The sequence below is a fragment of the Cricetulus griseus genome, assembly GCF_003668045.3.
Source record: "Cricetulus griseus strain 17A/GY chromosome 1 unlocalized genomic scaffold, alternate assembly CriGri-PICRH-1.0 chr1_0, whole genome shotgun sequence".
NCBI lineage: Eukaryota > Metazoa > Chordata > Mammalia > Rodentia > Cricetidae > Cricetulus > Cricetulus griseus.
Genome location: NW_023276806.1, coordinates 67,942,002 through 67,963,269, shown reverse-complemented (window position 1 = coordinate 67,963,269; position 21,268 = coordinate 67,942,002). Strand labels below are relative to the sequence as shown.

Below are 21,268 nucleotides of genomic sequence, written 5' to 3'. Positions count from 1 at the left end.
AAGTGGGCTAAAATTTTAAGTCAAGGCATTAAAAAATTTCAAACATATTTTTATCAAAATCAAAATACTTTTTTGTAGACCAAAGTTTCTGTTCTGCCTATTCCTACTGCCCTTCAGTCCCAAATAAACACACAGGCTAGTATTAATTATAAACTGTTTGGCTAATTGCTCAGGCTTCTTATTGTCTAGCTCTGTCTTAATTATTAACCCTTTTCTATTAATCTGTGCATCTCTACGTAGTTTTGGCTTTCCGGCGAAGCCCAGATCTCTTTCTTCCTTGGCAACTACATGTCATCTCCTTTGAGACTCAGTTTCTGCATTCATCTTTCCAGCCTTCTCCTACTATGGTAGCCCCACTTACATTTCCTGCCTGGCTACATCCTGCCTGTCTATTGGTCAAAACATCTTTACTCATCAACAATAAGAGAATCATATACTCACAGCATACAGAAGGACATCCCCCATCACTTTTTAATCACAATGGCAGTAAACTATATTAGGGAGGATGAGATTGTTTTACAGTATATGAAGTAAATTGTAGATTAAAATGACAGACTTAGAAATTTTGGTTTCTGTGAATGATTTTTTTTTTCTATCAAAGAGTACTTTTGAGTAAGAAATTTTGAGATTCAGTTTCATGAAGTCCATTTGTAATGTTTACTATAATAATTTTTTCAATAATATTCCAAAAAGTTGGGTGCAAATCAAATAATTTAAGGAATTGTGAAAAGTCTGGTCTGTTTTTAACCAGTCCAGTCTAGGTACTGATCAGTTCAGAACCCCAGAACAATACAGTTCAGCCTTCAGTCTGTGTGGGCAGCCTTGTTCCAGGGCTGCTGTAGACCTTCATGGTAACTGCTATTGCAATGTTTCATGTTTTATGTCGTTTGCATATTAGAACAATTTTTCTTTTCATATTTATTTAATACCAGCTGTGCACAGTAAGGCATCATAGAAATCTATGTGAAGAAGACAGATATGTCTCTTACCTTCAAACAACTTTTGGTAGGGAAAAGAGAAGTGGTAAGCAAATAATTACAAAACCTTAAAAGCCCCAAATCTAATTTCTCTCTTGTAAAAAGAATCGCAATTAATGAAACATTTTGGGTTATAATATACTTTTCTTTTAAGAAATTTTTTTTTTTTTTGTCGATCTCTAGGGAAAGGTAAGTGATTTCATGGAAAATGCACTGTTCTATATGATGCTTATATTTTTCTTCCCGGTTCCTATACTTATGATGAATGGCTTATAAAATAATAAGAACTTAATTCCCAAGTACATTTATTTATTTCCATTGGATCAGGAGTAAGGAGGTGATACACTGTTTAGCACTAAAATTTAAGGGAACTGTCAACAAATACAGCAAATGTGGAGGTGTTGCTGTAAAGTAGGTTCTTGGAAAGTGAGGCCTTTTTCATCTTAAGATTTATTCTTCAAAAATTAATTTATTCAGAAATTATTAAAATATCCAAGTCTTCTTACATAACTACACATGCTGTTTAAATTGGTGATGTTGATGTATGAATTTAATAGCTAATATTTACTGAGTGATTGAGTTTGAGATAGGCACTGTGAGAAGTACTTTGCAAATTTATCTTTAAAAAGAGACCAGTAAAGCTGTGTCATAGTAGTGCGACTTTAATCCCAGCACTCCAGAGGCAGAGGCCGGGAGGTCTCTGTGAGTTCCAGACCAGCCTGGTCTACTGGGCAAGTTCCAGGACAAGCTCTAAGGATACACAGAGAAACCCTGTCTCAAAAAAACCAAAACCAAAAAGAGAGAGAGGAGGGAGAAAGAGAGAGAGACCAATGCAAGAGATAGTATCTCTTTTTGCTAATGTAAAGCACTGTTCTTTGACCAAGATCAGAGGTCTAAGAGTTGAAGTAGTTGGTCTGAAGCTTGGCGCTCTGCAGAGGCCACTCTCATCAAATTTTGCATCTTCTGAGTATTAGTAATCTGGTTTTTGTCCTTTTTCTTTTGAGAATTTTTTTCTACTCTATTCTATATGTACCTTTTATTTGCTTATTTTTACTTTTGCTCATTTAGCCTCTTTATTTCCAAACTTATTTTTATTTCTAAACCAAGACAAAACTCAAAATGTCATTGAAATTTTTGTAACTAATATCTTAATTAGAACTCCACTATGTAAAGTGGATATTAAAGGATACCATCCTAGCTAATATCAACTGCTGCTGCTACAGGTATCCTGTATCCCCCACTATGAAAGTCATTTTTCAAGCTGGGCGTGGTGACACAGGCCTTTAATCCCAGCAGTTTGGGAGGCAGAGACAGGAGGCTCTCTTGCTCTACCTAGTGAGTTCTAGGACAGTCATAACTGTCAAAACAGAAAATACAAATCACAACAAAAAGGAAAGAGAAAGAAAGAAAGAAGCAAGCAAGTCACTTCTTCATTTCTTAAACAAAAAGGGTTCCATGGCCGCTGGTCACAATAACCTAACCTCTGAAATTCTCATTTCATTCTAGACTTTGTAACACCCATCCTTCTCTCTGTAATATGCATTGTCTAATATTGAAATGCTGTTTTTAAAAGTATAATGGATTTTCAGTAAATGACTCCTACCAATATTCATATCTTACATAGTCGGGGTGATTGTTGACTAGACATAGTTAAAGCTAACAAAATGAACAGTTATAAATTCATATTGCATTAACAATACATTGGAGTCTCATGATACCTGAAAGTAATTCTCAGAAGATTCAAGGAAACAGAGGGGGAAGGATAAAGGAGGGAGGGAAGCATTTGCATGGTAAAGTGGATCACTTAGAGTGAGAGGGATAGAAGATTGCTCATGTGCATGGTGAGGCAAATGTGAAATGTGAACAAGGGTGGTTCATTTAGGTGATAGTATATTGTTTAATATGTATTTTGCAACTTTTCTGTGGGCTTATAACTTATTGAGAAAAATACATTAGAGAAAGCATACACATTCCCTATTGTTTGAGGTTTCCCTATATTACAGTCCTCTTATCTGTACATAGCTAATAATTATACTTTGATATCACAGAAAGATTATTGCATAAATCATGACATTTTCCCAGAAAATTTCTATCCAGTACTACATATTTTTAAAATTTGGATTTTTTTTATTATATTGTCTATGGAATCTTTTTTTTTTTATGGTTTTTCAAGACAGAGTTTCTCTTTGGCTTTGGAGGCTGTCCTGGAACTAGCTCTTGTAGACCAGGCCCCTCAGCTATTTCAAGCTTCACAACTGTTTCCCACATATGGAGGGCCTAGTTCAGTCGCCAGGAGTCTAGAGTTCACAAGTTTCCACAAGCTTCTTTTCTCCCCTCCTGTGCTCCCAATTTGCTCAGGGGTTCTTGTCTCCCTCCCCTTCTTTGATGGACTATGCCATCTTCTCATGGGGTCTTCCTTGTTTCCTAGCTCCTCTGGCAGTGATGGTTATAGGCTGGTAATCTTTACGCTATGTCTAAAATTCATATATGAGTGAGTACATACCATGTTTGTCTTTTTGTGACTGGGTTACCTCACTCAGGATGGTTTCTTCTAGTTCCATCCATGTGCCTGTGAACTTTTATATTCCATTGTTATTTCCCACTGAGTAGTACTTCATTGTGTAAATGTACTATGTTTTCTGTATCCATTCTTCAGTTGAGGGGCATCTAGGTTGCTTCCAGGTTCTGGCTATTACAAATAATGCTTCTATGAACATGATTGTACATATGTCCTTATTGTATGAATGTGCATTCTTTGGGTATATGCCCAAGACAGGAATTGCTGGATCTTGTGATAGACTGATTCTCATTTTCCTGAGAAACCACCATACTGATTTCTAGAGTGGTCGTACAAGTTCGCACTCTTACCAACAATGGAGGAGTGTCACTCTTTCTCCACATCCTCTCCAGCATAGATTGTCATTGGTGTTTTTGATTTTAGCCATTCTGACAGAAGTAAGATGGTATCTCAGAGTTCTTTTGAGTTGCATTTCCCTGATGGCTAAGGATGTTGAGCACTTTCTTAAGTGTCTTTCAGCCATTTTGGATTCCTCTGTTGAGAACTTTCTATTTATTTCTGCACTCCACTTCTTAATTTCATTGTTTGGTGTTTTGGTGGCTATCTTCTTGAGTTCATTGTATATTTTGGAAATCAGCACTCTGTCAGATGTGGGGTTGGTGAAGATCTTTTCCCATTCTGTGGGCTGCTGTTTTGACTTGCTGACAGTGTCCTTTGCCTTACAAAAGCTTCTCAGTTTCAGGAGGTCCCATTTATTAATTGAAGATCTCAATGTCTGTGCTACTGGTGTTATGTTCAGGAAACGGTCTTCTGTACCAATTTGTTCGAGGGTACCACCTCCTTTTTCTTCAGTGTGGCTGAATTCATATTAAGGTCTTTGATCCATTTGGATTTAAGTTTTGTTCAAGGCGATAGACATGGATCTATCTGTAGTCTTCTGCACGCTAGCATCCAGTTATGCCAGCACCATTTGTTGAAGAAGCTTTCTATTTTCCATTGTATAACTTTAGCTTCTTTGTCAAAAATCAGGTGTTCGTAGGTGTGTGGGTTAATATCAGAGTTTTCAGTTCGATACCATTGGTTAACCTGTTTACTTTTGTGCCAATACCAATCTGTTTTCAGAACTATGGCTCTATAATAGAGCTTGAAGTCAGGGATGATGATGCCACCAGAAGATCCTTTATTGTACAGGGTTGTTTTGGCTTTCCTGGGTTTTTGTTTTTCCATACGAAGTTAAGTTCTGTTCTTTCAAGGTCTGTGAAGAATTGTATTGGGATTTTGATGGGGCTTGCATTGAATTTGTAGATTGCTTTTGGCAAGATTGCCATTTTTACGATGTTGATTCTACCTATCCAAGCGCATGGGAAATCTTTCCATTTTCTTTCCATTTTCTTTCCATTTAATTTCTTTCTTTAAAGACTCAAAGTTCTTGCTACACATGTCTTTCACTTGTTTGGTTAGCGTTACCCCGGATATTTTATGTTGTTTGTGGCTATTGTAAAGGATGATGTTTCTCTGACTTCTTTCTCAGTGCATTTATCATCTGTAGGGCTACTGATTTTTTTTTTTTTGAGTTAATCTCTTTTTTTTTTTTTCATTCTTTTTTTTTAGTTCAAATTAGGAACAAGCTCAGCTCGCTTCACATGTCACTCCCTTCTCCCTTTCCCTCCCCTCACCCTCACCCCTCCTTCCACACCCTGATCTACCCCCGACCCCATCCACCCTCCACTCCCCAGGCAGGGTAGGGCCCTCAGTGGGGGCTTTGCAAAGTCCACCACATCATCCTGGGCCGGGCCTAGGCCCTCCCCCATGAGTCCAGGCCAAGAGTGCATCCCTTCACATGGGATGGGCTCTCAAATTCCCTTCTTACACCAGGGAAAAAGACTAATCCACTAACAGGGGCCCCCTAGAGTGCAGAGGCCTCCTCATTGACAACCATGTTCAGGGGTCTGGATCAGTCCTGTACTGGCCTCTCAGACAGGATCTGGGGTCCATGTGCTCCCCCTTGTTCAGGCCAGCTGTTTGTGTGGGTTTCACCAGCCTGGTACCAACCCCTTCAATCTTCATTCCTCCCTCTCTGCAACTAAGTTCCAGAGTTCAGTTCAGTGATTATCTGTGGATGTCTGCCTCTGCTTCCATCAGCCACTGGATGAGGGCTCTAGGATGGCATAAAAAGTAGTCAACAATCTCATTTTAGGGGAAGGGCCATTAGGTCATCCTCTCCACCATTGCCTGGATTGTCAGTTGGTGTCACCCTTGTAGGTCTCTGGAAATCTCCCTAGTACCAGATCTCTCCTCAGACCTATAATGGCTCCCTGTAATATGGTGTCTCTTATCCTGCTCTCCTCTATTCTTCCCCCAACTCAATATTTCCTCCTCTCTCCTTCTCTTCTCCTGCTCTCATTCTGGCAGCTCCTCTCCCTTACCCTCATGTTCCCAATTAGCTCAGGAGTTCCTGCCCCTTCCCATTCCTGGGGTCCATGCATTTATCTCCTAGAGTCCTTCATGTTTCCTAGTTTCTTTGGTAAAGAGGATTGTAGGCTGATAATCCTTTGCTCTATGTCTAAAATTCATATATCAGTGAGTACATACCATGTTTGTCTTTTTGTGACTGGGTTACCTCACTCAGGATGGTTTCTTCTAGTTCTATCCATTTGCCTGCAAATTTCAAGATTCCATTGCTTTTTTTCTGCTGAGTAGTACTCCATTGTATAAATGTACCACATTTTCTCTATTCATTCTTCAGTTGAGGGGCATCTAGGTTCCTTCCAGGTTCTGGCTATTACAAACAATGCTGCTATGAACATCGTTGAACATATGTCCTTGTTGTATGAACATGCGTTATTTGTGTATTCCCTTTTTTCTAAGCAACCGTCATACTAATTTCCAAAGTGGTCTTACAAGTTTGCACTTCCACTAGTAATGGAGGAATGTTCCTTTTTCTCCACATCCTCTCCAGCATAGATTGTCATTGGTGTTTTTGATTTTAGCCATTCTGACAGGTGTGAGGTGATATCTCAGAGTTGTTTTGAGTTGCATTTCTCTGATGACCAAGGATTTTGAGCACTTTCTTAAGTGTCTTTCAGCCATTTCAGTTTTCTCTATCGAGAATTCTCTATTTAGTTCTGCACCCCACTCTTTAATTTCATTGTTTGGTATTTGGTAGCTAGCTTCTTGAGTTCATTGTATATTTTGGAAATCAGCCCTCTGTCAGATGTAGGGTTGGTGAAGATCTTTTCCCATTCTGTGGGCTGTCGTTTTGTCTTAGTGACTGTGTCCTTTGCCTTACAGAAGCTTCTCAGTTTCAGGAGGTCCCATTTATTAATTGCAGATCTCAATGTCTGTGCTACTGGTGTAATGTTCAGGAAGCTGTCTTCTGTGCCAAATCGTTCAAGGGTATCTCCCACTTTCTCTTCTAGAAGATTCAGTGTGGCTGGATTTATGGTGAAATCTTTGATCCATTTGCCCTTAAGTTTTGTGCATGATGACAAGTATTGATCTATCTACAATCTTCTGCATGTCCAAACCCAGTTGTGCCAGCACCATTTGTTGAAGATAATATCTTTCTTCTATTGTATAGATTTACATCTTTGCCAAAAATTATATAGGTGTGTGGGTTCACATCAGGGTTTCAATTAGATTCCATTCGTCTGTCTATTTTTGTGCCAATACCAAGCTGTTTTCAGAACTATGGCTGTATAATAGAGCTTGAAGTCAGGGATGGTGATGCCACCAGAAGATCCTTTATTGTACACCATTGTTTTGGCTATCCTGGGTTTTTTGTTTTTCCATATAAAGTTGAGTATTGTTCTTTCAAGGTCTGTGAAGAACTGTGTTGGGATTTTGATGGGGATTGCACTGACTCTGTAGATTACTTTTGGCAAGATTGCCATTTTTACTGTGTTGATTCTACCTATCCAAGAGCATGGGAGATCTTTCCATTTTCTGGTATCTTCTTTAATTTCTTTCTTTAAATTAAAAGTTCTTGCTGTACAGGTCTTTCACTTTTTTGGTTAGCATTACCCCAAGATATTTTATGTTGCTTGTGGATATTGTGAAGGGTGATGTTTCTCTGATTTCTTTCTCATTGCATTTATCATCTGTATATAGTTGGGCTACTGATTTTTTTGGGTTATTCTTGTATCCTATCACTTTGCTGAAGATGTTTATCAGCTGTAGGAGTTCCCTGGTAGAGTTTTTCGGGTCACTTATGTAAACTATCATATCATCTGCAAATAGTGAAAGTTTGACTTCTTCCTTTCCAATATGTGTCCCCTTCATCTCCTTTTGTTGTCTTATTTCTCTATCTAGAATTTCAAGTAAATATTGAAGAGATATGGAGATTGTGGACAGCCTTATCTTGTTCCTGATTTTTAGAGGAATCGCGTTGAGTTTCTCTGTATTTAGTTTGGTGTTGGCTATTGGTTTGCTGTATATTGCTTTTATCATGTTTAGGTATGTTCCTGTTATTCCTGATCTCTTCAAGACCTTTATCATGGTGGGATGTTGGATTTTGTCAAACACTTTGCATCTAGTGAGATGATCATGTGGTTTTTCTTTTTCATTTTATTTATATGGTGGATTACATTGATGGATTTTCCTATGTTGAGCCATCTCTGCATTCCTGCAATGAAGCCTACTTGCTCATAGTGGATGATTTCTCTCATGTGTTTTTGGATTCTATTTGCCAGTATTTTGTTGAATATTCTTACATCAATGTTTATGAGGGATATTGGTCTGTAATTTTCTTTTTTAGTTGTGTCTTTGTGTGGCTTGGGTAATTGTAGGTAATTGTAGCCTCATAAAAAGAGTTTGGCAATGTCCCTTTTGCTGCTATTGTGTGGAACAATTTGAGGAGTACTGGCATTAGCTGTTCTTTGAATTTCTGGTAGAATTCTGCACTGAAACTATCTTGCCCTGTGCTTTTTTTCTTTGGGAGACTTTTGATGATTGCTTCTATTTCTTTAGGGATTATAGGTCTATGTAAATTGCTTATCTGTTCTTGATTTAATTTTGGTAAGTGATATCTATCCAGAAAATTGTCCATTTCCTTTAGATTTTCTAATTTTGTGGGGTACAGGTTTTCAAAGTATGACCTGATGATTCTCTCGATTTCCTTGGTGTCTGCTGTTATATTCCCCTTTTCATCTCTGATTTTGTTAATTAGCATGTACTCTCTCTGCCTTTTGGTTAATTTGGATAGAGGTTTGTCTGTCTTGTTGATTTCCTCGAAGAACCAACTCTTTGTTTCATTGAGCAATGTTTTCCTAGTTTCTACTTTTACTGATTTCTGCCCTCAGTTTCATTATTTCCTTGTGTCTACTCCTCCGGGAACAGTTTGCTTCCTTTTGTTCTAGAGCTTTTAGTTGCCCTGCTATATCTCTAGTGTGACTATTCTCCAGTTTTTTCATGTGGCCACTTAGTGCTATGAACTTTCCTCTTAGCACTGCTTTCAAAGTGTCCCATAAGTATGTATATGTTGTGTCTTCATTCTCATTAATTCTAGGAAGTCTTTAATTTCCTTTTTATTTCTTCCTTGACCCAGGAATGGTGAAATTGTTCATTATTCAATTCCCATGAGTTTGTAGGGTTTCTGCTATTTGTGTTGTTGAATTCTAACTTTATACATGGTGGTTTGATAAGATACAGGGTGTTATTCCAATTTTTTTGTACCTGTTAAAGTTTGCTATGTTGCCAAGTATGTGGTCGATTTTAGGGAAACTTCCGTGTGGCTCAGGAAAGAAGGTATATTGCTTTGTGTTTGGATGGAATATTCTATAGATGTCTATTAATCCCAATTGGGCCGTAACTTCTGTTAGTTCCTTTGTTTCTTTGTTAATTTTTTGTCTGGTGTTTTTGTCTAATGGTGAGAGACAAGTCTAGACTTATAGACTACTATAAGTGTGTGAGGTTTTATGTGTGATTTGAGCTTAGTAATATTTCCACAAATGTGGGTACTTTTGTATTTGGGATATAGATGTTCAGGATTGAGACTTCATCTTGATGGACTTTTTCTGTAATGGGAATGAAATGCCCTATTTCATCTCTTTTGATTAACTTTACTTTGAAGTCTAATTTGTTAGGTATTAAAATTGCTACAACAGCTTGTTTCTTGGGCCCATTTGATTGGAATATCTTATCCCAACCCTTTACTCTGAGGTAATGTCTGTCTTCAATGTTGAGATGTGTGCCTTGTATGCAGCAGTAGGATGGATTCTGTCTTCGTAACCATTCTATTAGCCTATACCTTTTTATAGGCAAGTTAAGACCATTGAAATTGAGGGATATTAATGACCATTGTTTGTTGATTCTTGTTTGTTTTGGTGTTGTTATTATGGGTGGATTCCCCTCCCCTTTTTTTTCTTTTGGTGGGATTATCTATTGCCTATGGTTTTTTGAGTGTAGTTATCTTTGTTGTGTTGGAGCTTTCCTTCCAGTACTTTCTGTAGGGCTGGATTTGTAGATATGTATTGCTTAAATCTGGTTTTGTCATGGAATAAATCGTTTTCTCCATCTGTAGTGATTGAAAGCTTTGCTGGATACAGTAGTCTGGGCTGGCATCCATGTTCAGTTAGCGTTTGTAGAACATCTATCTAGGATCTTCTGGCTTTAAAGTTTTCATTGAGAAGTCAGATGTAATTCTGATAAGTCTGTGACTTATATGTGACTTGGCCTTTTTCTTTTGCTGCTCTTGATATTTTCTCTTTATTGTTTTGATTGTTATGTGGCGAGGGGACTTCTTTTTGTGGTCCAGTCTATTTGGTGTTCTATAAGCTTCTTGTACTTTCATAGGCATATCCTTCTTTACCTTGGGGAAGTTTTCTTATATGATTTTGTTGAGTATGTTTTCTGTACCTTTGAGCTGAATTTCTTCACCTTCTTCTATACCTATTATTTTCAGGTTTTTTCTTTTCATGGTGTCCCATATTTCCTGGATATTTTGTGTTAGGGATTTGTTGGACTTGAGATTTTCTTTGGTCAATGGCTGTATATCGGCTAGTGAGTCTTCAACACCTGAGTTTCTCTCTTCCATCTCTTGTATTCTATTGGATATACTAACGTCTGTGGTTCCTGATTATTTACCCAGCTTTTCTATTTCCTGTTTCTCTTCATTCTGTGTTTTCTTTATTGTTTCTATTTCCACTTTCAAGCCTTGAATTGTTTGAATTGTTTCCTTTTCTTATTTGGTTTTTTCTTCCTTCCTTCCTTCCTTCCTTCCTTCCTTCCTTCCTTCCTTTCTTTCTTTCTTTCTTTCTTTAGATTCTTTAAGAGATTTATTTATTTCTTGAATTTCTTGATGTGTCTTTTTTCATGAATTTTTTGTTTGTTTTTTTCTTCTATTTCTTTAAGGGATTTTCTCATTTCCTCTTTAAGGGTCTGTATCATCTTCATAAGATAGTTTTTTTAAGGTCCCTTTCTTCTTCTTTTTCTGCTTTGGGCTTTTCAGGTCTTGCTGATATGGAGTTCCTAGATTCTGGTGTTGTCATATTGGTCTTCCTGTTGTTGAGTGTGTTCTTACACTGTTGTTTTCCCATTTCTTCTTCCAGTGGGTGCAGGTGATGTCTGTCTGTCTCCTCAAGCAAAGGGCGGAGGGCAGAGGGGGAACCATGAGTGAGGTGTGTCAAGACTCAGGGTGGTTCTCCTTATCTGGGCTGGTCCACTCTATGAGAGGAGTAGGCCCAGGAGGAAGGGAGGAGGGAATGATGGCTTTAGTTGGGGCCAGAGCAGTCTCCAGACTTACCTCAAATAGCAGGTGGAGGGTGGAGTGGGAACCAAGAGTGAGGTATGTTGGTACTTAGGGTAGCCCTCCCTGCCTGGGTGGGTCCAGTCTCCTTGAGGGGCAGGCCCAGGAAGATCCAAGGAGCAGGTGATGAGAGGAGTTGGGTCAGGGGCATCACCCAGAGTCACTTCAAGCAGTGGGCAGAGGGGGGCCAAGAGTGAGGTGTGGCCAGTGAGATCATCATTTTTATAGCTGAGTAGTACTCCATTGTGTAAGTGTACTACATTTTCCTTATCCATTCTTTTGTTGAAGTGCATATAGTTAGGTTTTCAGGTTCTGACTATTTTGAATAATTCTGCTATGAACATTTGTTGAGCAAATATCCTTGTGGTATGATTGAGTGTCCGTTGGGTAAATGCAGATAGGTCTTAAGGTAGATTGATTCCCAATTTTCTTATGGACATTTTGTGTCATAACTTTGTTGGCTTTAATATTTTCTTTCACCGAAGAATCTATTTCCTCTATCATATCTTCAACACCTGAGATTCTCTCTTCCTTCTCTTGCATTCTGTTGGTTATGCTTGCATCTGTAGTTGCTGTTTATTCACCCAGATTATTCATTTCTAGAATTCCTTCCATTTGTGTTTTCTTTATTGCTTGCATTTCAGTCTTCAAGTCTTGAACTTGTTTGATTGGTTTTTTTTTTTTTTCTTGGTTTTCTTGGCTGTCTTTAAGGGTTTTCTTGATTTCTTCCAATGTTTGTATGTCTTTTCCTCTATTTCTTTAAGAGAATTCTTCATTTCTTTTTTAAGTTCCTCCATCATCTTAATCAAGTTATTTTAAAGGTCGTTTTCTTCTGCTTACTCTGCATTGGGATGTCAGGTCTTCCTGATGTAGTACCACTAGTTTCTAGTGTTGCCATATTGCTCTTTGGGTTGTTGAATGTATTCTTCTATGGATGTCTAGCCATCTCTTCTTCCCATTTGTGCAGGCAGTGCCTTTGCCCCTTGATCCAATACTATCAGTCCTTTCTTTCAGCCTTCTGTGCAGTAGATGTCTGTGTCCTGTGGGGCCACCCTGAGTCCTCTCTCTCAGTTTCTGAGTCCTCTCTCTCAGTCCTCTCTGTGCAGTAGAAGTCTGTGTCCTGTGGGGCCACCCTGAGTCCTCTCTCTCAGTCCTCTCTGTGCAGTAGATATCTGTGTCCCAGAGAGCTGCTGATATTGCAGGGGATAGGTGGGATTTGGGGCAGAGTGGGATTTGTAGGTACAGTGTCCCCTAGAGACTATTGGTGTAGTCTGCCTTCAGGAATTTTTCCTTCTGATCTGCTAGTATGGCTCCTATAGCCAGTTCTTATGGAGTCGTGGTTTTTTTTTTTTTTTTTTTCAATTGAAGTTCCTTCCAGTCCTATGACTCAAGCATGTGTTAATTTGATATTAAAAACCAGCTAGGACACGTAATAAATAGATTAAAAGGAAAGGAGTATAAGTAACTTTGAAAATGTTACTTCTATGATACTCAATAAGGCTAAGTAAAAAGGAGCTATACAGAAATACATATTATAAAAAGTTGATTCCTAGAAATACACATACAAACACATTACAATAAAGATTTTAAATGAGCAAGTATATTCTGAATAATAAGAGAACAAATTTTTCCTATTGTCAAAATGTATTATAAATAATAATAGAGTTCATAATGATTCTAGGAATCAGAAGAGTCAGTATGAACTTATATTACATACCTATAGATTTAGAAACAGGGAGAAATGTGTCTATGTGTATGCCAAAGTTAGAATACATTGTTCATCCTTTAGCCTTGTTTCTAAGAGATATCGAAGTAGTAATGACTATTGATAGTGCACAAACCTAATTCTCAAATCCTAGTCTCTACTTGCCTTTGGTAAGAAACCAGATCTTTTTAGAGAATGATTGGTTTCAGAGTTGGGAGGAAGAGCTCTAGGTAGTCTTAGAATATCTCATAATGCCAAATGAAGAGTGCTCTGAAATTCATTAGGAACAGTGCAGAGTATAAAGCAGTCTAATATAGCAGAACAGTAATGGTAGACACCCAAAGGATAAGGTTATGAATATATGATAAAGTAAATAGCCACATATATTTTAAAATAAGAGAAAAGAGATAGGTCTTTTTTTTATCACTAAGTGGAGGCAGTATTAAAAGTTTGAAGCCAACCTTGGCTATATGCTCAGACTCTGCTGCATCTACCTCCTTCCGAGAAAAGAATTGCTGGAATATTTTCTAGAATGTGGAATATTTTAAACAATTGTTTAATGTCCATTTGTGAATGGAAGAAGATCATATATGCTTCAGTGTTTAAATGTGATGTAGCTATAAAGAAACTGGAGATAAGAATTGTCTTAATATATGTGTCTCTTTCATGGCATCTAGTACATATGGATATTTTAAAATAAAATCATACAATAATTTGCTTTACACATGTCACATATGGCTTATTATGACTTGGTAACACTAGAAATCATTTCTATACCCACTATAGGGTCTCAGATACATAATAACTCACAGGAGCCTGGCTTTGGTGGTACATGCCTTTAATCCCAGCACTCAGGAGGCAGAGGTAGGCAGAACTCTGTGAGTTCGAGGCCAGCCTGGTCTTCAAAGAGAGTTCCAGGACAGTCTCCATACCTACAGAGAAACTCTTGTCTTGAAAACAAAACAAAACAAAACAACAACAACAACAACAACAACAAAAAAACCTCACAGGAACAGATTCTTAGCAAATATCTTTAATATTCCCTCCCATGGCCAGATTTCTGCATTAGGATTCTTTAGGCTTACCTTCATGGAGCACTAACTGCTGTCATTGATGAAGAGCCACAATTTGCTGTTGAACTTGATATGGTTCTCATTTGAACAGCACAGTTGTTTTAGAGATTAAGAATTCTAAAATGGGTCATTAGGGCTGTGTTCGTTCTGGAGGCCCATCTTAATATGTCTGAACCATTAAAACAGATTTTTGTAGGTTGGGTGACTTAAATAAAAGTTCATTTCTTACAGTTCTGCAGGCTTTAGAGTTGAGTACCAGATGATGTGTTTGTATTTCTGAGATGGTAAGAATTTACTAGTGTCTTTGAAGGGACCAGCTTCCCTTTCGGCAGTCATAGCGGCCGTACACGTGTTTCTATGACGTTGTCCTAGACACTAGAAAGTCAGATGCCTGTCTCGTGACAAGGAACCAATCAGAAGTTAGCTGGTGGCGCTATGCTTTACGACCCTGGGTGTGCTTTACGGACAAGCACACAGCAATGACGCACAAAGCATAGCAACCACCCTGGTAGGGCCTATGGGCCATAACAACCAGTTAACCAATCAACACAAGGCAAACCCTCCAATCCTGGAGGCATACCAATCCTGAGCCTGTGCATTCCCCTAGACACTCCCCTTACGCTGCCCTATAAGATCTCTTGGGAGGCCCTAGGAGCTGTCTTTTGCTAGCCATCTGCCAAGGCGGGTGGGTGAAAGACCCAAGCTAACATGGGGTTAGCTCGTTAAATTACAATAAAGCCTCATGCAGTTTGCATCAAGCTCTCGAATCCGCCTGGTGATTGGGGTGACCATGAACGAGGCCTGGGACCCCGGATACCTGAGTTTTCTGGGGGTCTAACATCTTTTATAAGGGTAGTCATCCCATAACGGCTGTACCCTTATGAACTCCTAAATGCCAACATATTGGGAGTTAAAAGCAGTTAACATTTCCATTTGAGAAGCATACACAAACATTCAGGTAATTGAAGTGCTGTGTAAAGATTCTACTAGGAGAGAAGATGCATTCTTTGGTTATGGCCTCTTCCATCTCTTCAACCAGTTAACCAATTATAGCATTATCAGAACTCTTCATCATTGCTTCCATTGTTCATCTCCTTTCCCTCTGCTTCCATAATTACACCACTGTTCTACTCTACATTCCTCTTCCTTCCCTTTTATAAGCCCAGCTATGTCAGTACAGGATAATGCCTTAGGTTATGAACCTTTATTTAATCACACCTACTGAATACCTTCTTGCATACACCCGTTAGAGATCAATCCTTTCTTTAATATTAAAATATTAGCATATTATAGCTTAGTGACAAGACTTTTGATAAAGCTTTTAAATCAAACATACCTATGCTTGAATCTTAACTGGACATGTGATATTGACAGAACACTTTGTTCCAAGTCCTTTTTAGTCCATTTAGCCCCCTTGGCTTTTCTGATTTATTTCCTTTCATCAGTAAAACAGAAGTGGTATTTCACTGGGTTAAATGTCAAATGTGAAAGATTAAATTGTTTAGTGCTGGGCACAATGTAATATAAATTACATTGATATAACATATAGAATAAAGCCACATATAGTGGTACAGGCCTGTAATTCTAGTACTCAGGAGATGGATGCAGAAGGATCCTGAATGGTCAAGGGTAGACTGTGTTGCACAACAAGGTCCAGGCTAGTGGGGCTTGCATAATGAAACCTTGTCACAACAACAAAAGCAACCTCTATCCCTCAACTAGAATGGATATATTATAGTGGACACATGGCAAGCTTTGGATATATTTGTGACGATTTATTCTATATGAAATGAAATTTATATATTAAAGAGTAGTTTGATAACTTCATACACATCTAAACCATGGAACCATCACCAAAGTCTAAAGGTTTCTTCCTGCCCTTTTGTGATCTCTCCCATCTGCCTAACCCCCAGGATACTATTGATCCCTTGTCACTATAGATTAACTTATATTTTCTAGAATTTCCTATAAATGGATTTATCCAATTTATACTGTTTTTCTTTTCCTGGCTTCTTTCACAAGCACAATTATTTTGAAGTCCATCCATGTTGATCCACAGATTGACAGTTCATTCCTTGCTATTCTTAAATAGTAGTCTAGTATGTGAGTACATTAGAATTTCTACTTTCATTTTAATTAATGACAACTTGCTATTTCCAGTGTTTTGATTTTACAAATACAGCTGCCATGAAATTTTATGTTGTTGTCTTTGTGTGAATATATTTCTTGTCTCTAGTAAGGTCACAGTCATAGTATATCATATGACAGGTTGATTAAAACATGCCTTTTTAAAGAAACTACCAGTTTTCATTCCCATGAGCAATGTGTTAGATTTCAGGTTCCTCTACATTTTGCTGATACTTGTGTCTGTTTTTGTTTTTTACTTTAAGCAGTCTGATAAATGCTCAGGTTGGTTTCATTGTGGCTTAGGTATATATTTTTCAATCACTAATGAAGTTTGGTAAATTTTTCTGTGCTATTAGGTGTTCTCATGATGTAATGTGAACCATCTATTCATACATTTTGCCTATTTTATTGATTTTTTTTATTTTTGAGATTGTAATTATATTTCACTTCTCCCTTTCCTTCCTCCCTTCTCCTTCAAATTTATGAAATTTTCATGAATTGTTATGGCTTGTACATATGTTTGTCTATACATGTATATTCCTAAATATAACCTGTTGAGTCCATATGATGTTACTTGTATGCATGTTTTCAGGTCTGACCATTTGGCACTGGACATCTAGTTGGTGTGTTCTTCCCTGGGGAAGACCACCTCTCCCACTCCCAGCTTTTCTAGGTTGTCTGCAGTTCCTTAGGTAGGTTGAAGCCTTGTGGCCTTTTCTCTGTCTAGTTTGACATGTTCATTGCTGTCCACTTCGTTCAGCTTACATTTGGATGGTCATATTGGTGAGACTTCACAAGTATAGCTTCTGATGTTACCAAGAGACATAATTTCCCAGCAAAGTTCCTGAATCCTTTCTGTTTCCTCTTCTGCAATGATCCCGGAGCCTTAGGTATGGGAGTATTTCCTTGATGTATCCAGTGGTACTGGCTCCACAATTTTGTATATTGACTGGTTGTAGTTTTCTTTAATGGTCTCTGCCTATTGCAAAGAGAAGATTCCTTGATGAGGAATGAAGTCTACCCTTATAAGGGTCAGTGTTTATATATATATAATTTAAATTAGAAACAATCTTATTTTACAAATCAATCCCAGTTCCCTCTCCCTCCCATCCTCACATACCCCTCAAAACCCTCCCCATCCCATCCCCCATCCACTCTCCAGGGAGGGTGAGACCTTCTATGAGGGGTCATTAAAATCTGTCAAGTTATTTGGGGCAGGGCCTAGGCCTCCCCTGTGTATCTAGGCTAAGAGAGTATCTCTACATGCGAAATGGGCTCCCGAATACCTTTTGTGCACTAGGGATACATCCTGGTTCCACTGCCAGAGGCGCCATAGACTGCCCAGTGCTCCTAACTGACACCCACATTCAGGGGGCCTGGTTTGGTCCTATGTTGGTTCCCCAACTGTCTGACTGGGGTCCAAGTGTCCCACTTGCTCAGGTCAGGTGTTTCTGTGGGTTTTCCCAGCGAGGTCTTGACCCCTTTTGTTCTTTGCTCCTCCCTTTCTGAAACTGGATTCCAGAAGTTTGGAATCCAGTGCTTGACTGTGGATCCCCACTTCTGCTTCCATCAGCTACTGGATGAAGGCTCTAGGATGGCATTTAAGGCAGTTATCATTCTCATTATAGGGTACCAGCTTTTAAGGTAGCCTTTCCAGTATTGCTTAGGGTCCTAGTTGGGGGGTCATCCTTTTGGATCTCTGTATAATTCCCTAGTGCCAGATTTCTCTTTAAACCTATAGTTGGTTCCCTCTATTGATGTGTCTCTTTTCTTGTTCTCTGTTCCTCTCCTCACTCAATCTTCCTGATCCTTCATGTTCTCCTCCCCTCTCCTCCTCTCCTCTTTCTCCCCCTTCACTGCCCCTCCCTCCATACTCCCCATTTGTTCAGGGGCTCTTGGCCCTTTCTGCTTCACTGGGGGACAGTGTATGTCTCTCTTATGGTCCTCCTTGTTTCCTAGCTTCTTTGGAGGTGTGTATTGTAGGCTGGTAATCCTTTCTACTGAAGGAACCGGCTTCCCTTTTGGCAGCCATAACAGCCGAACACGTGCTTGCCATAAACCTGCCTTGGTCACTTAGAGGTCAGATGCCTGTCTTGTGACAAGGAACCTTAGTCACTTAGAGGTCAGATGCCTGTCTTGTGACAATGAACCAATCAGAAGTTAGCTGGTGGCGCTATGCTTTACGACCCTGGGTGTGCTTTACGGACAAGCGCACGACAATGACGTAGAGAGCATAGCAACCACCCTGGGAGGGCCTATGGGCCATAACAACCAGTTGACCAATCAACACAGGGCAAGCCCTCCAAGCCTGAAAGCACACCAATCGTGAGCCTGTGCGTAAGCCTGTGCGTACCCCTAGACACTCCCCTTACGCTGCCCTATAAAGATCTGTGTGCAGCGGCTTCAAAACGTCTTTTCTAGCCATCCGCCATGGCGGGTGGGTGAAAGACCCGAGCTAACATGGGGTTAGCTCGTTAAATTACAATAAAGCCTCATGCAGTTTGCATCAAGCTCTCGAATCTGCCTGGTGATTGGGGTGACCACAGTTGTGGCCTGGGACCCCGGATACCTGAGTTTTCCGGGGGTCTAACAATAATAAATAGCTTTGATAACATCTATGATCGCTGAAAATCTTTTGTACATGTGTAGGTAGCCTACCATAACTTTTTCCCTAAACCATCAGCTTCCCCAAGGTATCTCACCTCAGTAGACCATGTTAGAAGCTGTTGAAAAATCCTGCTCATTTTGAAGGTGCCACACTGCCTTGGAGTCAGTCTCTTGATTGACTGGCTTTGCATTCAGCTTTCTGTGCACCTTTAGCAATTTACACCCTACACACACCTGGTGTTTTCTTTATCCAAACTTTTTTTTTTCTTTTGGTGTGTGTCTTTAGTGTTATTTCTGCGTTAAATGCTTATCCCAATTCTTTCAAGCTGCCAGAAATGTGACAATATCTAGACGCCCATCAACCTTTGTTTTTCCCCTCAGAAACATTGCTCTATAGGTTGCTTTCTGTTTTTACATATGTTCAGAGAATTTAGCAAATATTGAGGATGTGGTTTCTTTTTTTTCTCACATACTTTAAGGTATTTATAGAATACATGATGACCATAACTTATTTCTATATCCCTAGTCCCTGGATCACTACCTGGCATAGACCTCTGGGTCTTACATATGTCACACCGAGTGAAGGAAAGAGAAGATCTGGCAGCTGTGAATATTTCCTCTTTGATTTTACATTTTCTCTTCTTTTTATATTTATTTTGTCTCCTAGCAGGAAGGGATGTGTCCTAAATTTGCTTTGGAATATAGAAATGAACTCTCTACCCAGGAGTGAGAGTCATTGTTGTCAAAATATTTCTGTTGCCTTTTCATTGTATTTGTTCAACAACCATGTTTTGGCAGATCAGTGGTTATGGAGACAATGCTAATTCACATGCCTGTTATTGATGTGCTTGGCCTGCATATTGAGTCTGCCATTAAACTTACTTGCTTTTGTAGAGACACAAATCCCGCAAATCTTCCTCTAGAAATTAAAAATGAACATTCCATATGCATTTCTGTAGACAATCATGGTTTTTATTACTTTACCTAAACCTTATTGATATTTGTATATATGTATGCAATTTCTTGCAGTCATGAGAACATGTGTGTAAATACATCTCTGTATTTCAAAAGGAAAAAAAAAATCACCCAAACTTACTTTAGTTAGGTTACATTTCCTTAAATAAATATATCTAGGTACAAAAATGAGCAATTGAATAAGTTTATTCAGACTTTATTTTATTACATTTTAATAAAATAATGTATTAAACTAATTTATTTGATAGTTTTTAAAGTTTCTGAGGGCTTCTCCTACTTCAATTATCTTTATCCTTTGAAATTTTGGAGTGAAATAATCATCTTTTTATGAATGACATTTGTGTTTCTTTTTTTTTATTTTAGGAGCACTCATATTTACATATCCATCCCCCCATTCCTTTGCCCTCCCATCCTCCCATGTTCCTGACCAACCTCCCCCTGCCCATCCCCACCTCCTCCCCAGGTATAGTGAGGTGCTCCCTGGGGACCGTCAAATCTGTCACATCATTTGGGGGAGGGCCTAGGCCCTCCTTGTTGTATCTGGGCTGCAATAGTACCCCTGCATAGGTAATGGGCTCCCAAAGTCCATTTGTATTCTAGGGATAAACACTGGCTCCACTTTTAGAGGTCCCATAGACTGTCTTGGCCTCCTAGCTGGGACCCACATTCAGAGGGCTTGGTTCCCCAGCTTTACCACTAGGGTCTCCGTGCTAGGTCAGGTCAACTGTTTCTGAGGGTTTCTCCAGCACCTTCTTGACTCCTTTGCTCATCCCTCCTCCCTCTCCACATTTATGTTTCTTGATTATGCTCTTTGTCTTTTGCATTTGCATGCATGAGTGTGCATGCTTGTATGTGTAGAATCTAGAGGTAGACATTCGATGTTTTCCTTAATTGCTTACCATCTTTAAATTTTTTTTTAGGGGGGGTTGTTTTTGCTTGGGTGGGGGGTGCTGCAGTGTTTTGAGACAGTTTCTCTGTGGCTTTGCAGGCTGTCCTGGAACTAGCTCTGGTAGACCAGGCTGGTCTTGAACTCACAGAGATCCTCTTGCCTCTGTCTCTTGAGTGCTGGGACTAAAGGCATGCACCACTACCGCCCCACTTTTTTTTTTTTTTTTTTTTTTTGGGAGAAGCATTTCTTTTGTACTTGGTGCTCACTCTTTGGCCATGCTGTCTGGCCAGCAATCCCTGATAGCCTTTTGTCTCTTCCTTCTCAATACTGGGATCAGAGGCATACACTAGCTTCACCAGCTTTATTTTTTTCTTGTCAGTTCTGAGTATCAAACTTGAGTTTTTAATGTTTGCTTAGCAAGCATTTTACCTTCTGAATCGTATCCACAGCCCTGTTTACTGCTTTCTGCCTTCCTCTTTGAAGTCTGTTTTACTGTTGTCAGCAGATCTATACTAAATGCTAGTGATTTTCAACTATGTCTATGTAGTTGAATATAGCAATTCACATGCAGGCACACACACACACACACACACACACACACACTCATTTTTTCTGTGCTGTATCTCTAGAGTTTTACTTAGTTTGGGTTGTAT

At 39.1% G+C, this 21,268-nt stretch overlaps 1 protein-coding gene across 6 annotated transcripts in view; it reads left to right on the top strand.

Moving 5' to 3' along the window:
* Lrba (LPS responsive beige-like anchor protein) overlaps nucleotides 1-21,268 on the top strand; it is a 561,457-nt gene that overhangs the window by 236,373 nt on the left and 303,816 nt on the right. The gene's annotated exons all lie outside the window — the stretch shown is intronic.